This window comes from Cetorhinus maximus, chromosome 1, assembly GCF_964194155.1.
Source record: "Cetorhinus maximus chromosome 1, sCetMax3.hap1.1, whole genome shotgun sequence".
NCBI lineage: Eukaryota > Metazoa > Chordata > Chondrichthyes > Lamniformes > Cetorhinidae > Cetorhinus > Cetorhinus maximus.
This window is the reverse complement of record NC_135879.1, coordinates 178,136,268-178,151,238: the sequence shown is the minus strand read 5'-3', so window position 1 is coordinate 178,151,238 and position 14,971 is coordinate 178,136,268. Positions and strand designations below refer to the sequence as shown.

The 14,971-nt window shown below is 46.9% G+C and overlaps 1 protein-coding gene across 1 annotated transcript in view; it reads left to right on the top strand.

Annotated features, from left to right (window-relative positions):
* The first annotated feature begins 11,485 nt into the window (after positions 1–11,485).
* Positions 11,486–14,971, top strand: part of LOC144685630 (putative phospholipid-transporting ATPase IM) — a 329,489-nt gene continuing 326,003 nt past the window's right edge. The window contains exon 1 of the mRNA XM_078550359.1: positions 11,486–11,785. The gene's annotated coding sequence lies outside the window, so the exon portion shown is untranslated. The remainder of the gene's footprint in view (positions 11,786–14,971) is intronic.

Sequence of the window (14,971 nt, the reverse complement as noted above, 5' to 3'; positions counted from 1 at the left end):
CTAAGTGCGGTAGCCAGCGGGAAAAATGGCGGTTTGCCCGCCGGCCACAATGGCAGCTTCTCAAGCCACATTGTCCCAATCCTGCTGCATAAATTATGCATTCCTGGGAAACACGATGGCGGGCGGGCTCTCATTCGCCCGCCACAGCATCATCTCGCCATTTCATCAAGCCTGGTGTCATACTTAAAGTGCAGACTGCTTTCAGCCCAGGACTGCTGCACGGAAGGCATGGCCCCGAAAGACAAGAAGACTGCATCCCCCAGGTTCAATGATGCATCCCTCGAGTGCCTTTTGGACGCTAGGGAGGCTCGCCTTGATGTCCTCCACCCCCGCTCTGGCCACAGGATGGGCAGCAATATTACCACGTTGTCTTGGGAAGCAGTGGTCAGCGCCAGCGCCCTGCAAAAGAGGACAACCACCCCGTGCGCAAAAGGATGAATGATCTCATTCGTTCCACCAGGGTAAGTCACTCTTCCCATCACTCTCAACTCACACACTAGCAAACCCATCACACATCCACAGGGATCTCACTCAATGCCAGTTCAAGGGAAATCACCATTCACTCTCTCACACTCACTTTCATTGTCCTCATCCTGTCCATGGGACCACTCACCACCCACACATGCCACTTATCATCTGGCTTGGCAGGCATCCTGCTTACACTTCATGTCTATTCATGCAGGACAAACTGGCACACAGCAAAGAGGGAGAGTTCACAGACTGGTGGAGGAATGCATGAAATCAAGGTTCTCACGGTCTTTGAAAACAGAGCCATCCAGCTGGCCGGCGACGATCTGGACCTTTCCTGTACTGACGGTGAGGTTGGCACTGCTCTACCAACTGAGGAACCAGCAGTGCAACATCCATCAGACAACCTTGCTGTGAGTGATGTGTCTTCTTTCACAAGCCACTGCCATGCACTAATTATCTCTCCTTGCTTTCGCAGGCACATGTGCCAAACAGCTGATGAATTCCACAACCCAGGGCCTACAATCAAGCCCCAAAGAAACCTCTGAAGAGGAATCTGAAGGCACCCTCCTTGAAGTCCCTTCACAGCACTCAGCCACTCCCCCACCAGCACTGAGACACACACCTCGGTGACTTAGCTTTAGAGTAGCCTTGGGGTCACAATCTGGTGAGCACATCACACTTTCTGATCCACAGAAGGTGGCGGCAGGGACTTCCCAGGTCCCTGGCACTCGGAGGACTGCTGGAGGCCAGAACTTTGCTGAGTCCGAGTTAGATGACGAGCCTCTGGACTTGGTCATGTCACTGTTGCTGCAGCTGCAAAGGCAAACTCAGGAACGTCAGGAAGGGATGTCCGCTGCACTCCTCAGATTGCAAGGCACGATGGAGGAGTCCGTCCGCCTTCAGGCTGAGGTGATAGCGCCGGCATGCCAATGCACCGAGGTCAACACTGGTAGTCTGGTGGCCGCCATGGAGACCTTGGTCCAGGACATTGCTCCTGCACTGCTGCGTGGACTGATCTCCATCGCCAACGCTATAGTTGGCCTCCAACAGTGTGTATGCGAGAGGGGTGCAAGGCAGCTCGATCTTACTCCAGCTACCGCTTTTCCTCAAGGAGTCAGCTGGGGGTCATCGGGCATCAATAGGGAGGAGGATCAGCAGGTGTACCCCTGGGGGACATCCATCCAGGTGATTGCAGGAGTGTCCGGACCATCCAAATCACTGTTCATGTGACCTCAGCAGCTCCAGCTCCACAGGCCGAGGAGGGTGCCACTGCCACACAGCAGGACTTCAAAAGTAGGCCGGGGCCTTCCAGATCTTGGCCCTCCAGAGGACACCCGCCAAGGTCATCACAGACAACAGGGCGTAGCAGTCAGCAGGCTGCCTCCACCTCCACTCTGGATGTCTGGGGAGCACCAAGACGTAGCGGCAGTGTTAGGAAAGTTAAGAAGATGTCACTGCACAGCCTGGGCACAGGTGTTAATCACTTGGACATGTTGTTCATGATTGTAAATAAACCCCCCAAAATGTCTCCCTGCCTATGGCTCCTTGTTCAGACGAGCAGTGTTCAGATATGAAACCTTTCTGCACAAGATAAAGCAGGTGTCTCAGTCCATGAACGCTTCCCTGTGCATTGTGCAGCCTTCAGACCAAAGTGATGGTCCGGCTTCACACTCCCTGGACATATCAGTGATGCCTGCACCTCGATGGTGCTTGTCACTGCTGCCAGAATGTCATAGGCAGGTGTCACAGAGCTCTGTCATTCTCTCTGTGTGTTCTCAGCACTTTTAAGATGGGGCTGGCCCCCATCTCTTCAGCATCTGTGACGAGTGATGCTGTGCTCTTGAAGGGGTCAGGTGTTGAAGGCTGACAGAGTTTCATGGCTGCATCTCCATGATATGACCCTGATCACAGAGCGCAAGAGGACTGCCCTCGGCCAGACAAGGGTCAGACATTCACAGAGGCAATGTGAGGATCTATGGAGTGTCCTCACTGCATGTCGTCATCATCCTTCTGCAATCAAGCGACTATTAGGGCCTCCAGCGTGTCTCCATGACAGGAACATTATCACAGAGGGTATATGCGATGCCATAAGGCAGACTGGAGTCAAATGTTCATAGATGCAATGTGAGGATCCATGGTGTCATCATCTTCCTCCACAAAATCCTGCAGTTATGAGGGCCTACCAAGCGTGCCTGCCTCACTGTGCCAGTGTGAGGACCTCATCGTCGTCATTATCGCCTTTGAGGACCTCCTCACCCTCATCACCTTTGATGTCCTCCTCATCAGTGGAGACCTCCAGCTCCTGCATCTCCTCCTCAGCCAGCTCCTCTCCCCATTGCAGCGCCAGGTTGTAAAGGGTACAGCAGGTGACAACAATGCATGACACTATCTGTGGACTATATTGCAAGGGTCCACCAGACTAGTCCAGGCACCGGAACCTCGTTATCAGAATCCTGATGAAAGAAAGAGACACGTGGGTTAGCATGGGTGCATTAAGAACCTCTCTTGGTTAAGTCTGAACGTCCCTTAATGCATCTCAGAGATTGGTGACTACTACTTGGATGGCCAGAGTTTAGTGTGCTGCCCGAAACCCCAACCACCTCCGTCCTGCTCCACCTCACACAGCAGGTGGAAGCTTTGCCAATTAGACTGCATGCTGTGCTCTCAGCTCAGGTGCAGGCATTCTCCTAACCTGTGCTGCAAGGCTGCACTGTTAGCTTGAACTATGAGGGAGACTGGTCTGAACTCCGTTCATGACATTGCAAGGGGCTTTGAGCGCCTCCACCAGTGACTGCCCCACGCTCAGTTTTAGGAAGGAGATTGCACAACATGCCCAGTCATCCAACTGTTCTGCAGTCCACTAAAATGCTCATTAGTTTGCAGTCTGTGCCCGAGGGGTGAAAAGCTTTGGAGCAGTTAGCGGCACTTTCATGCCTCTGTGTTGCTTGAGTGGGCAGATAAGCTAAAGACCTGACTCCACGCATGTCAACGTGGCTGCGTCTGAACTGTCTCAGTTGCAGAGGAAAGGTCACTTTATACCAGGTTTCCCTAATGCGTGGCCGCTTCATTTTCCCCCCCAACCCTGCATGTGCTTGTGCACTGCCTTCAACCACAGGATAGCCCTTGCACGGCCACCCTCCCCCCCACCCGCCCACCCACTTAACACACCTCAACCGCAGGGCAACCCTTTCCCCCACCCCCAAGTCGCCACAACCTTGAAGTCCAACAGGAGACCCGGGTGAGTTCTGCGCAGTGTTACTATGCACTCACCTCCGATTTCCCCTCAAAGTGAAGACCACCAAGTGCACGCCTAATATATGCTATTGTGAAACACGTCAGTATGAAATGGTGAATGTGATTGCATGCTGATGTGGGCGGACGATCCAGTGGGGGCGGCGGGGGGGAGATGATTCTGACAGGTTGGCCTTATAATGATATGCAGATGTATTACAGTGAGGTTCCCGATGTCTGATGGTGGGAAATGCTGCCCACCATTGGCGGGCTGAAGGGACGATTGCCAACTGGCTTCACAACGTTGATTTTTGGCCTTCTTGCCATATTGTCCGCTCACGCCGCTGAACACGCACAACGCCAGCAGGCACAGAAATTCCGCCCTAAGAATGAATGTTGTCCAGTTCTTGCTGCACATGGACACGGACTGCCTTTCATTTTTTTTATTCATTCACGGGATATGGGCTTCGCTGGCTGGGCCAGCATTTATTGCCCATCCCTAGTTGCCCTTGAGAAGGTGGTGGTGAGCTGCCTTCTTGAACCGCTGGAGTCCATGTGGTGTAGTTACACCCACAATTCTGTTAGGAAGAGAGTTCCAGGATTTTGACTCAGCGACAGTGAAGGAATGGTGATATGTTTCCAAGTCAGGATGTTGACTGACTTGGAGGGGAACATCCAGATGGTGGTATTCCCATCGATCTGCTGCCCTTGTCCTTCTAGATGGTAGTGGTCGTGGGTTTGGAAGGTGCTGTCTAATTCCTGCAGTGCACCTTGTAGATGGTATACACTGCTGCTACTGTGCGCCAGTGGCGGAGGGAGTGAATGTTTGTGGATGTGGTGCCAGTCAAGCAGGCTGCTTTGTCCCGGATGGTATCAAGCTCCTTGAGTGTTGTGGGAGCTGCACTCATCCAGGCAGGTGGGGAGTATTCCATTGCGCTCCTGACTTGTGCCCTGTAGATGGTGGACATGCTTTGGGGAGTCAGGAGGTGAGTTACACGTCGCATGATTCCTAACCTCTGACCTGCTTTTGTAGCCACAGATTCAATACGATTATGGTTGATCATCCACTTCAATGCCTGTTCCTCACATTATCCCCATATCCCTTTATGACATTGGTATTTAGAACTCTGTCAATCTCTACTTTAAACATACTCAATGACTGAGGTTCCACAGCCCTCTGGGTAGAGAATTCCAAAGATTCACAATCCTCTAAGTGATAAGATTTCTCCTCATCTGGATCCTAAGTGGCTTCCCCCTCATTTTGAAATTGTGGCCTTGATTCTTGAATCCCCAACCAGGGGAAACACCTTACCTGCATCTACCCTGTCTACCCCTTTAAGCATTTTGTAGGTTTCAGTGAGATCACCTCCCATTTTTCGAAACTCTAGAGGATACAGGCCTAGTTTCCCCAATCTGTCTTCGTAGGGCAGTCCCACCATCCCGGGAATAAGTCTGTTGAACCTTCGTTGCACTCCCTCTGTGGAGCAATAATATCTTTTCTAAGGTAAGGGGACCAAAGCTGCACACAGAACCCCAGGTGCGGTCTAACCAATGTTCTATAAAATTAAAGCAGGACTTTGTTACTCCCGTACTCAAATCCTCTTGCGGTAAAAGCTAACATACCATTAGGCTTCCTAATTGCTTGCTGCACCTGCATGTTAGCTTTCAGTGACTTATTGACGAGGACACCCAGGTACCTTTGTACATCTACACTTTCTGATCTCTCATCATTTAAGAAATACTCTGCACATCTGTTTCTCTTACCATAGTGGATAACCTCACATTTTTCCACATTATATTCCATCTGCCATGTTCTTGCCTATTCACTAAGTCTGTCCAAATCCTCTTGAAGCTGCTTCCTCACAACACACATTCCCATCTATCTTTCTGTCATTCCCGAACTTGGAAATATTACATTTCATCCTCAAATCCAAATCATTGATATATATTGTTAACAGCTGGGGCCCAAGTACTGATCCTTGCGGTACCCCACTAGTCACAGCCTGCGAGTATGAGAATGACATGTTTATTCCTACTCTCAGTTTTCTGCCTGTTAACCAATCCTTAATCCACGCCAGTATATTAGCTCCAATTCCATGTGCTTTAATTTTGTTAACCAACCCCTTGTGGGGGACTTTGTCAAAAGCCTTCTGAAAATCCAATTGTAATATGTCCACTGACTCCTCTTTATCAATTCTTTTGGCAACATCCTCAAAAAACTCCAACAGGCTTGTCAGACATGATTTCCCATTCATAAACCCATGTTGACCATGCCCAATCAGATCATTATTATCCAAGTGCCCATTTATCACATCCTTTATGATAGATTCTAGCATTTTCCTTACTGCTGCTGTAAGGCTAACAGGTCTGTAGTTCCTTGTTCTCTCTCTCCCTCCCTTAGATATTGGGGTGACATTTGCTACCTTCTAATCTGCAGAAACCATTCCAGAATCTAAAGAATTTTGGAAGATGATCACCAATGCATCCACTATCTCTATAGTGTAGGGAGTGGTGGTGTGTGTCAGCTTCACCTCTGACTTCTGAGCGGTCTGAATCGCTCCCACTCCCTAGGTTCTAGACCTTGGACTTATTTGGGGGTTGTGACAAAGTGCAGCAGACAACTGGTTTTGGTGCAAGAAAAGAAATTGGGTTTATTGAAGTCACAAATGAACTTATAACATTAGGATTACACTGAGATTATACAGACCTACAAAGTACACTTAGTTAAGAATGGGGAACACATGGCATAACGAGGGTAAATCACGCTACTAATCTCTTTACCATTGTCCCACCCCCAAAACCTAACTAAATTGAACTAGGAGAGGTCAGGGATCATTCTCACCAACCAGGGTTCCTTGACAGTTGGTTGCAGTTTTGGGGTACGCTCTTTGTGTCCTCTGGGGCCTGCCATCCCCACATGGTCCTGGTCTGTGGAATCTGGGAAGGTTCTTCAGTTGAGTGGAGGGCGCGGTTGTGGGTGGTCGATCTTCGTGGAGGGCTGCGGTTGCAGCCTTGTTGTCTTCGGTTGAGCCTGCCACCCCGTGCCCCTCGCTGTGATGTTGCCTGCAGGCCTGCAAACCTCCGGATCTCATTCCTCAACTTGGCTCAGCTCCCTGCTTAAACTCTGCTTCAACTGCTCCAAAAACTGCTCACCCTTCAGATCTCCTCCCTTCTGTAACTGATGGCCCAGTTATACTGTTTTTTCGAAATTTTTATCTGAAACCAAATCAAGGTTAGTTCTTTGTCTGATTTGGGCTTCTTCAGGTGATTGTTGTCTCGTTTTTAATGGGCTCGCATGATGTTTATCGTTGTCTTCCTGTCCCCGTAACTAGTCTTGAACTGAAAACCATTGTATATGTGGAGTATTGATGGGTTCGCATAATTGCCTTGATTGCTGCCTTCCTGCCTTAGTAGTTAGTAGCGATTATTTATGCAAGATTTTGATGGGCTTTATGTTTGTGTAAGATGAAGTCTTTCTCTGGGTTGATTGAAGGGAAGAATGCGTATTCTGTCTCTTCCCGTTGTCTGGTTGCAGGCAACAATCCACACTGCACTCAACAAGCCCGGGCATGTCCAGTGCCAGGCCTTCATGAGCTGCAGGGTTTTACACTTAACTCAGCAGTTGGGTCCTCTGCCATAAAAGTCCAAAAGTCATATCCTTGTTAATGATCTGAAAAATGTGGGAATTTTGAGAACCCTTCAATAGCTACCTCTTCCAACATTCTGGGATGTAGAATATCAGGTCCCAGGGGCTTATCAACCTTCAGTCCCATTAATTTCTCCAACACACCTCCTTATTAATACTAATTTCCTTCAATTCCTCATTCTCCCTAGTCCCTTGGACCCCTAGTTCTGGGAGATTTCTTGTATCTTCCTCAGTGAAAACAGACAAGAAGTAATCATTTAGCTTCTCTGCCATTTCTCTATTCCCCATTATAAATTCTCCTGACTCTGCCTGTAATAGACCCACATTTGTCCTAACCAAACGTTTCCTTTTTACACACCTGTAGACTATGTGAACTGAGTGAAGGATCCATTTACTCTCTTATTAGCATTAGAGGTAAAGTGTTCTCACTAAACAAAAAGGAATAATATTCAGTAATGGGCCCTATGAACTGAATGGAACAATTTTGTTTGCAGTCCATATGTGATGAGGCTTGTCGATATCCTGATCTTATTGAACTATTTTACTGTGACAAGTATTTTTCTGAATATTCCAATAGCACACTTTCCATGTGTTAGATACACTTATATCAATTACAAATTTACTTTTGACATTTTACAGATGCCTGTAAAATAGCATGGCTTGCATAATTTTTCTAAAATTGCCAAAAGGTAATGCCAGATTTTTTACTCAATATGTGTTCTTTGGAATAAAAATAGAAAATGCTGGATAAACTCAACAGTCCTGACAGCATCTGTGGAGAGGGAAACAGTTAACGTTTCAAGTCTATAATAAATAAAAGCAAAAAACCGCGGATGCTGGAAATCCGAAACAAAAACAAAAACAAAAATACCTGGAAAAACTCAGCAGGTCTGGCAGCATCTGCGGAGAGGAGCACAGTTAACATCTCGAGTCCGAATGATCCTTCAACAGAACTAAGTAAAAATAGAAGAGAGGTGAAATATAAGCTGGTTTAAGGGGGGAGGTGGGACAAGTAGAGCTGGATAGAGGGCCAGTGATAGGTGGAGATAACCGAAAGATGTCACAGACAAAAGGACAAAGAGGTGTTGAAGGTGGTGATATTATCTAAGGAATGTGCTAATTAAGGGTAGAAAGCAGGACAAGCAAGGTACAGATAGCCCTAGTGGGGGTGGGGTGGGGAGAAGGGATCGAAATAGGCTAAAAGGTAGAGATAAAACAATGGATGGAAATACATTTAAAAATAATGGAAATAGGTGGGAAAAGAAAAATATATATAAATTACTGGAAAAAGGGGGATCAGAAAGGGGCTGGGGATGGAGGAGAGAGTTCATGATCTAAAGTTGTTGAACTCAATATTCAGTCCGGAAGGCTGTAAAGTACCTAGTCGGAAGATGAGGTGCTGTTCCTCCAGTTTGCGTTGAGCTTCACTGGAACATTGCAGCAGGCCAAGGATGGACGTGTGGGCATGAGTGCAGGGTGGTGTGTTTGAAATGGCAAGCGACAGGGAGGTCTGGGTCATGCGGACAGACCGAAAGTGTTCCGCAAAGCGGTCACCCAGTCTGCGTTTGGTCTCTCCAATGTAGAGGAGACCGCATTGGGAGCAGCAAATGCAGTAGACTAAATTGAGGGAAGTGCAAGTAAAATGCTGCTTCACTTGAAAGGAGTGTTTGGGCCCTTGGATGGTGAGGAGGGGGGAAGTAAAGGGGCAGGTGTTGCACCTTCTGCAGTTGCATGGGAAGATGCCATGGGAGAGGGTTGAGGTGTAGTGGGTGATGGAGGAGTGGACCAGGGTGTACCGGAGGGAACGATCCCTGCGGAATGCCACCAGGGAGGGTGATAAGTGTTTGGTGGTGGCATCATGCTGGAGTTGGCAGAAATGGCGGAGGATGATCCTTTGAATACGGAGGCTGGTGGGGTGATAAGTGAGGACAAGGGGGACCATATCATTGTTCTGGGAGGGAGAGGAAGGTGTGAGGGCGGATGCGCGGGAGATGGGCCGGACACGGTTGAGGGCCCTGTCAACCACCGTGGGTGGAAAACGTGTCAGAGGAACTGTTTTTGAAAGTGGCATCATCAGAACAGATGCGACGGAGGCGAAGGAACTGAGTGGTTGGGATAGAGTCCTTACAGGAAGCGGGGTGTGAGGAGCTGTAGTCAAGGTAGCTGTGGGAGTCAGTAGGCTTGTAATGAATATTGGTGGACAGTCTATCACCAGAAATTGAGACAGAGAGGTCAAGGAAGGGAAGGGAAGTGTCAGAGATGAACCATGTGAAAATGATGGAGGGGTGGAAATTGGAAGCAAAATTAATAAATTTTTCCAGGTCCAGACGAGAGCATGAAGCTCTCCAAAGCAGACATCGATGTACCGGAGAAAGAGTTGTGGGAGGGGGCCTGAGTAGGACTGGAACAAGGAATGTTCCACATACCCCATAAAGAGACAGGCATAACTGGGGCCCGTGCAGGTACCCATAGCCACACCTTTTATTTGGAGGAAGTGAGAGGAGTTTAAGGAGAAATCATTCAGTGAGAGAACAAGCTCAGCCAGACGGAGGAGAGTTGTGGTGGATGGGGATTGTTCGGGCCTCTGTTCGAGGAAGAAGCGGAGAGCCCTCAGACCATCCCGGTGGTGGATGGAGGTGTAGAGGGATTGGACATCCATGGTGAAGAGGAGGCGGTTGGGGCCAAGGAACTGGAAATTGTTGATATGATGTAGGGTGTCAGAGGAATCGCGGATGTAGGTGGGAAGAGACTGGACAAGGGTAGAGAGAATGGAGTCAAGATAGCAAGAAATGAGTTCCATGGGGCAGGAACAGGCTGACACGATCGGTCTGCCGGGACAGTCCTGTTTGTGGATTTTGGGTAGGAGGTAGAAGCGGGCTATCCGAGATTGGGAGAGTATGAGTTTGGAAGCTGTGGAAGGAAGATCTCCACAGGAGATGAGGTCAGTGACAGTCCTAGAAACAATGGCTTGATGTTCAGTGGTAGGGTCATGGTCCAGGGGGAGGTAGGAGGAAATGTCTGTGAGTTGACGCTCAGCCTCTGCGAGGTAGAGGTCAGTGCGCCAGACAACAACAGCACCACCCTTGTCAGCAGGTTTGATGACAATGTCAGGGTTGGACCTGAGAGAACGGAGTGCAGCAAGTTCAGAGAGAGGTTAAAGTGGGTGAGAGGAGCAGAGAAATTGAGACGACTGATGTCACGGCGACAGTTCTCAATGAAAAGATCAAGAGCAGGTAAGAATCCAGAGGGAGGGGTCCAGGTGGAGGGAGAATATTGGAGGCGGGTTAAAGGATCTGTTGAACGGGTAGAGGACTCCTGCCCAAAGAAGTGAGCACGGAGACGAATGCGGCGGAAGAAGAGTTCAGCATCGTGCCGAGCCCGAAATTAATTTAGATGAAGGTGTTAGGGTATGAAACTGAGTCCTTTGCTGAGCACTGAACGTTCAGCATCAGAGAGGGGAAGGTCAGGGGTATGGGGAATACACGGCCGGGGCTGGGATTGGAAGACGGGATGGGGACAGAGGGATGGGCAGGGGTGGAGGGTCCTGGATGGGCGTTGGTGTCGATGAGTTTTTGGAGCTTGCGTTCCTTTGCACCTGAAAGAAAGAGACAAAGTTTCTTGTTGAGACGTCGGATGAGACGAGAATAAAATGAAACTGGGGGCAAGGACAGCTTAGAAATAGGGTGCGTCGGTGCTGCTGGAGGGAGATGTTGAGTGTGTTCATATGGCGGCGCATGGCACTGAGTGTGGATCTCAGGATTTGATGAGAACAGCAGTCCGAGGAGCGTTGTATGTCCCAGAGATACCTGTAATCCTGGGTGGGTTCGAAACATGAGGGATGGAACGTTTCAAGTCTGTTTGACTCTTCTTCAGGACGTGTTCTTTGGAGCTTTGTATTTAATTAGAGATTTGTTCTATAATTTTCTGAGGTGATATTGTGTTCTATCCCACACGAAGGAACTGAAGTGCCTTATTTATTATCGCAGTTGTTTGAGTCAGTGCCTTTTCAGGTGTTATGTACACATGATGTAATAGACAGACCGGTCCAACGATCAATTACCTTTGTTTGCTCAGTGCTACACTGTACCAGGTTGATCCACCCACCTCGTCACTAAAAGTGCCCTGTGTACCTATCGGTGAAGGATTCAAGCCAACTCTTTGTGACACCCAGTACTTTTTTAGCTGAAAATCTAAAGCTTTTCTGTAACTTTCAAGGCTCATTTGAATTTTCTGTTTCAGTTTTGGGAATATAAGAACTAAACCGATATTTGATGGATTTAATTACTGGGTGGTTTTACACTGCCATTGACATTTGTTGACGGTAACGGAAGAAACAGCTTGTGGTGCTATGGTTTGAAGTTACTAAGTGGAATTTCTCTTGTGTGAGTAAGCACTGAGGAAAAGCAGAAATTAAAGAACCATACAGGAATTGTTAAGGTGAGCATTATTTCCACCTATTTTTCCTTTGATAAAGTAACCACAATTCAGAACAATTATTTATTAATGGTAAAACTGATATTTAATTATTCAAAAATATAATACAGTTGTCATAAGGGGTTGATCATTTCGGACTGAAATGAGAAACTTATTCACTCAGGGCTGTGAATCTTTGGAATTGTTTACCTCATAGAGTTGTGAATGCTCCATTGTTGAGACTGAGATTGATGGATTTTTGATCTCTCTGGGAATCACGGGATACGGGGAGTGGGCAGCAAAGTGGAGTTGAGGTAGAGGATCAGCCATGATGGATAATGATTGACAGAGCAGGTTCGAGGGGCCAAATGATCTACTCAAGCTCCTATTTCTTATGTTCTTGTAACCACCGCAAAAGCCTTAGATGATTATACAAGAAAATATGTCATAATGGCTAATTGGTATTGAGACCTCAATTCATCCTTTATACCTAAAGCAAGTTTAGGAACTGAACTTTTATATTGTAATTTGTCTATATGTGTCACACCGTTTTATTGTATTTTACCCATACCATGTATGATGTTTTCTAAATGGAGTAAACTCACCCAATTATTGTTTAAGGATTTTCACTAATTTGGTACATTGGTCTAATTGCGTAAGCACAATGGCTTCTTCTATGTTGAAGAATCGTAAAATCTGAGGAGCTATCAGTGGAAGTTGTTGTTTAGGATTAAATATTGGAGATAGATGAATGGATAAAATGGCGTTTTGCTTGCTTAGCGATGGGAATTCAAATATAAATGCAGAGATTTGCTTTAGGGGGTATGGAAGCAACTGGCTTCATGCTCCTTATATTCTTAATATATTTCCTTCTAAAGTAATTTATGTAAATGTATGACATACTGAGAAATTTAGGATAGGCTGCTGGATTGAACCTCGCCTTATTTTCAGGTACCCCTTTAAACAAAACAAGATCTGAGATTGGGACCTCAAACCAAAAGAAACAAGCTGCTTTAAAGCTTAAGAATTGTAGGTTTCTAAGTTTTGACTCCTTGCTGGTTACTTGAAAGGTTTAATTTTTTTCAAAAAATGTTTTACCCTCATTTTGCCAAATATTTCAATGTAGGCCGTGTTGTCCAAGACTTGTATAAACATCAAAATATTTACAGATAAATAGTTATGTGATTTCTAAGGTGGGCCAAATTATTTTAAATATCAGAGTTTGTGATTATAGGAGAAAAACTAAAGGTGTACATGTGCACCGAAATATTTTTCATGTTTGTCACAAGATTATCTTCAACTGATTGTCAACGAACATGGATCTTCACCCCTAAATCTAATCCTGTCATTACTTGATGTCCACACAATTTCACTTTCAGTAGGGTTTTCCAGTTAACAGTCAGGAGCTGGAACTTCAACTGTTTTTATCCCACTCTGAGCAAGTAAGCTAAGATCAGACGTAGCACTTACATTGCTACTCGGCTAAATCAGCATGGACGAGAAATTGAATCTGAAACCCTCCTGATCAATTATGATTCCATGCCATATTTTGTAATGGATTTACCCAATACTCATTCAAGGTGCTAATAATATTTTTGATTGACCCTTCTATTCACTTTTGTATTGTTGTGGGAGAGACTTCTCCTTTGAGTACCTCACCTTTTTCCATCCCTCTCATCTCTACCACCTTTTCAAGCTCCATCCTGAGTTTCTCATTGAGATATCCTCCCTCCTTTCCTTGCTCAGCCTCTGTACAAGATGACTGCTCATCCTTGGTAATTTCAATCTCCATCTCAACTCACCTTGCCCTCTCTTCTCTAATTTCATGCTGCTCTATCCCCTCTGAACATCTTCCTCCATGTACATTCTCCTATGCTTATTTACAGCAATCTCTTTGACCTCGTCATCTCACATGGCCATTCTACTCTCATGGTCTCAATTGCAAACAAGACAATTTCTGACCACTTTGTTATATCTCTCACCATCCACATCCTGCTAGGCCCTTCAAACCCCATTTCCACCTGCTTGGTCTCCCACATTTCTACCCTCTGTAAACCTGACGTCATCCGAAATTCTCTGTAAATGTCCTTACTTACACCAAGTTTAGTTCCCTTATCACCCCTGTGCTTGCTGGCCTACATTGGCTCCCTGTCAAGCAATATCTTGATTTGAAAATTCTCATGCTTATTTTCAAATCCCTCAATGACCCTTCTTATCTCTGTAATCTCTTCTTGCACCACAATCCCCAAGAAATCACCGTTGGTGGCCATGTCTTCAGCTGCCTGGGCCCAAGCTCTGGAATTCGCTCCTTAAACCTCTCTTGCTCTACCTCTCTTTCCTCCTTTAAGACACTTCTTAAAATCTGCCTCTTTGACCAAGCCTTTGACCACCTGCACGAATGTTGCCGTGTGTGGCTTGGTGTCTAATTTTACCTTATAACACTCCTGTGAAATGCCTTGGGATGTTTTATTATGTTCAAGGTGCTATATTGATATAATTGTTGTTGTCTACCCCAGGAGTAAATTCTCCTTTTCATCACTTACAGCTGTACTTTCAAATTCCCAACTGTTTAGCTTTGGACCTTCATTTGCTACAATAATTCTGCAGCTGCAGTTCAGCCATAGCCTAACCTCCACCTTTGGTGCCCTTGTCCTGAGTAAAACACTTAGTGCAAATTTGGGACGATTCCAAACCAAGCTCAGTAGCGGGCGGGAAAAAGAACGTTTTACCTGCTGGCTGCAATAGCGGCTTTCACGTTGTATCATCCCAATCCTGCCTCATTGATCATGCATTCCCGGGAAGCACACCGTTTTGATGATGGGTGGGCTGTCATTTGTTTGCCATGCTGTCACCTCACCACTTCCTCACGCCTGGTGTCATATTTAAAGTGCAGCCATGCGCACACCTCTCAGTGCTTCCAGCCCAGGACTGCTGCACAGAAGACATGGCCCCGAAAGGCAAGAAGACTGCAGCCCTCTGAATCTGTCATCCCTGGGATGATTTCTAGACACTGTTGGGGCCCGCGATGTCCTCTGCCCTTGCTCTGGCCACAGGAGGCCCATCAGTGTCACCACTCTGGCTTGGGAGGTGGCGGCAGAGGCGGCCAGTGCCAGTGCTGCACAGAAGAGGTTGGCCATCCAGTGCAGAAAGAGGCTGAATGATCTCACCCATGCCGTCAAGGTAAGGCAATCATCTCATCACTCTAAACTC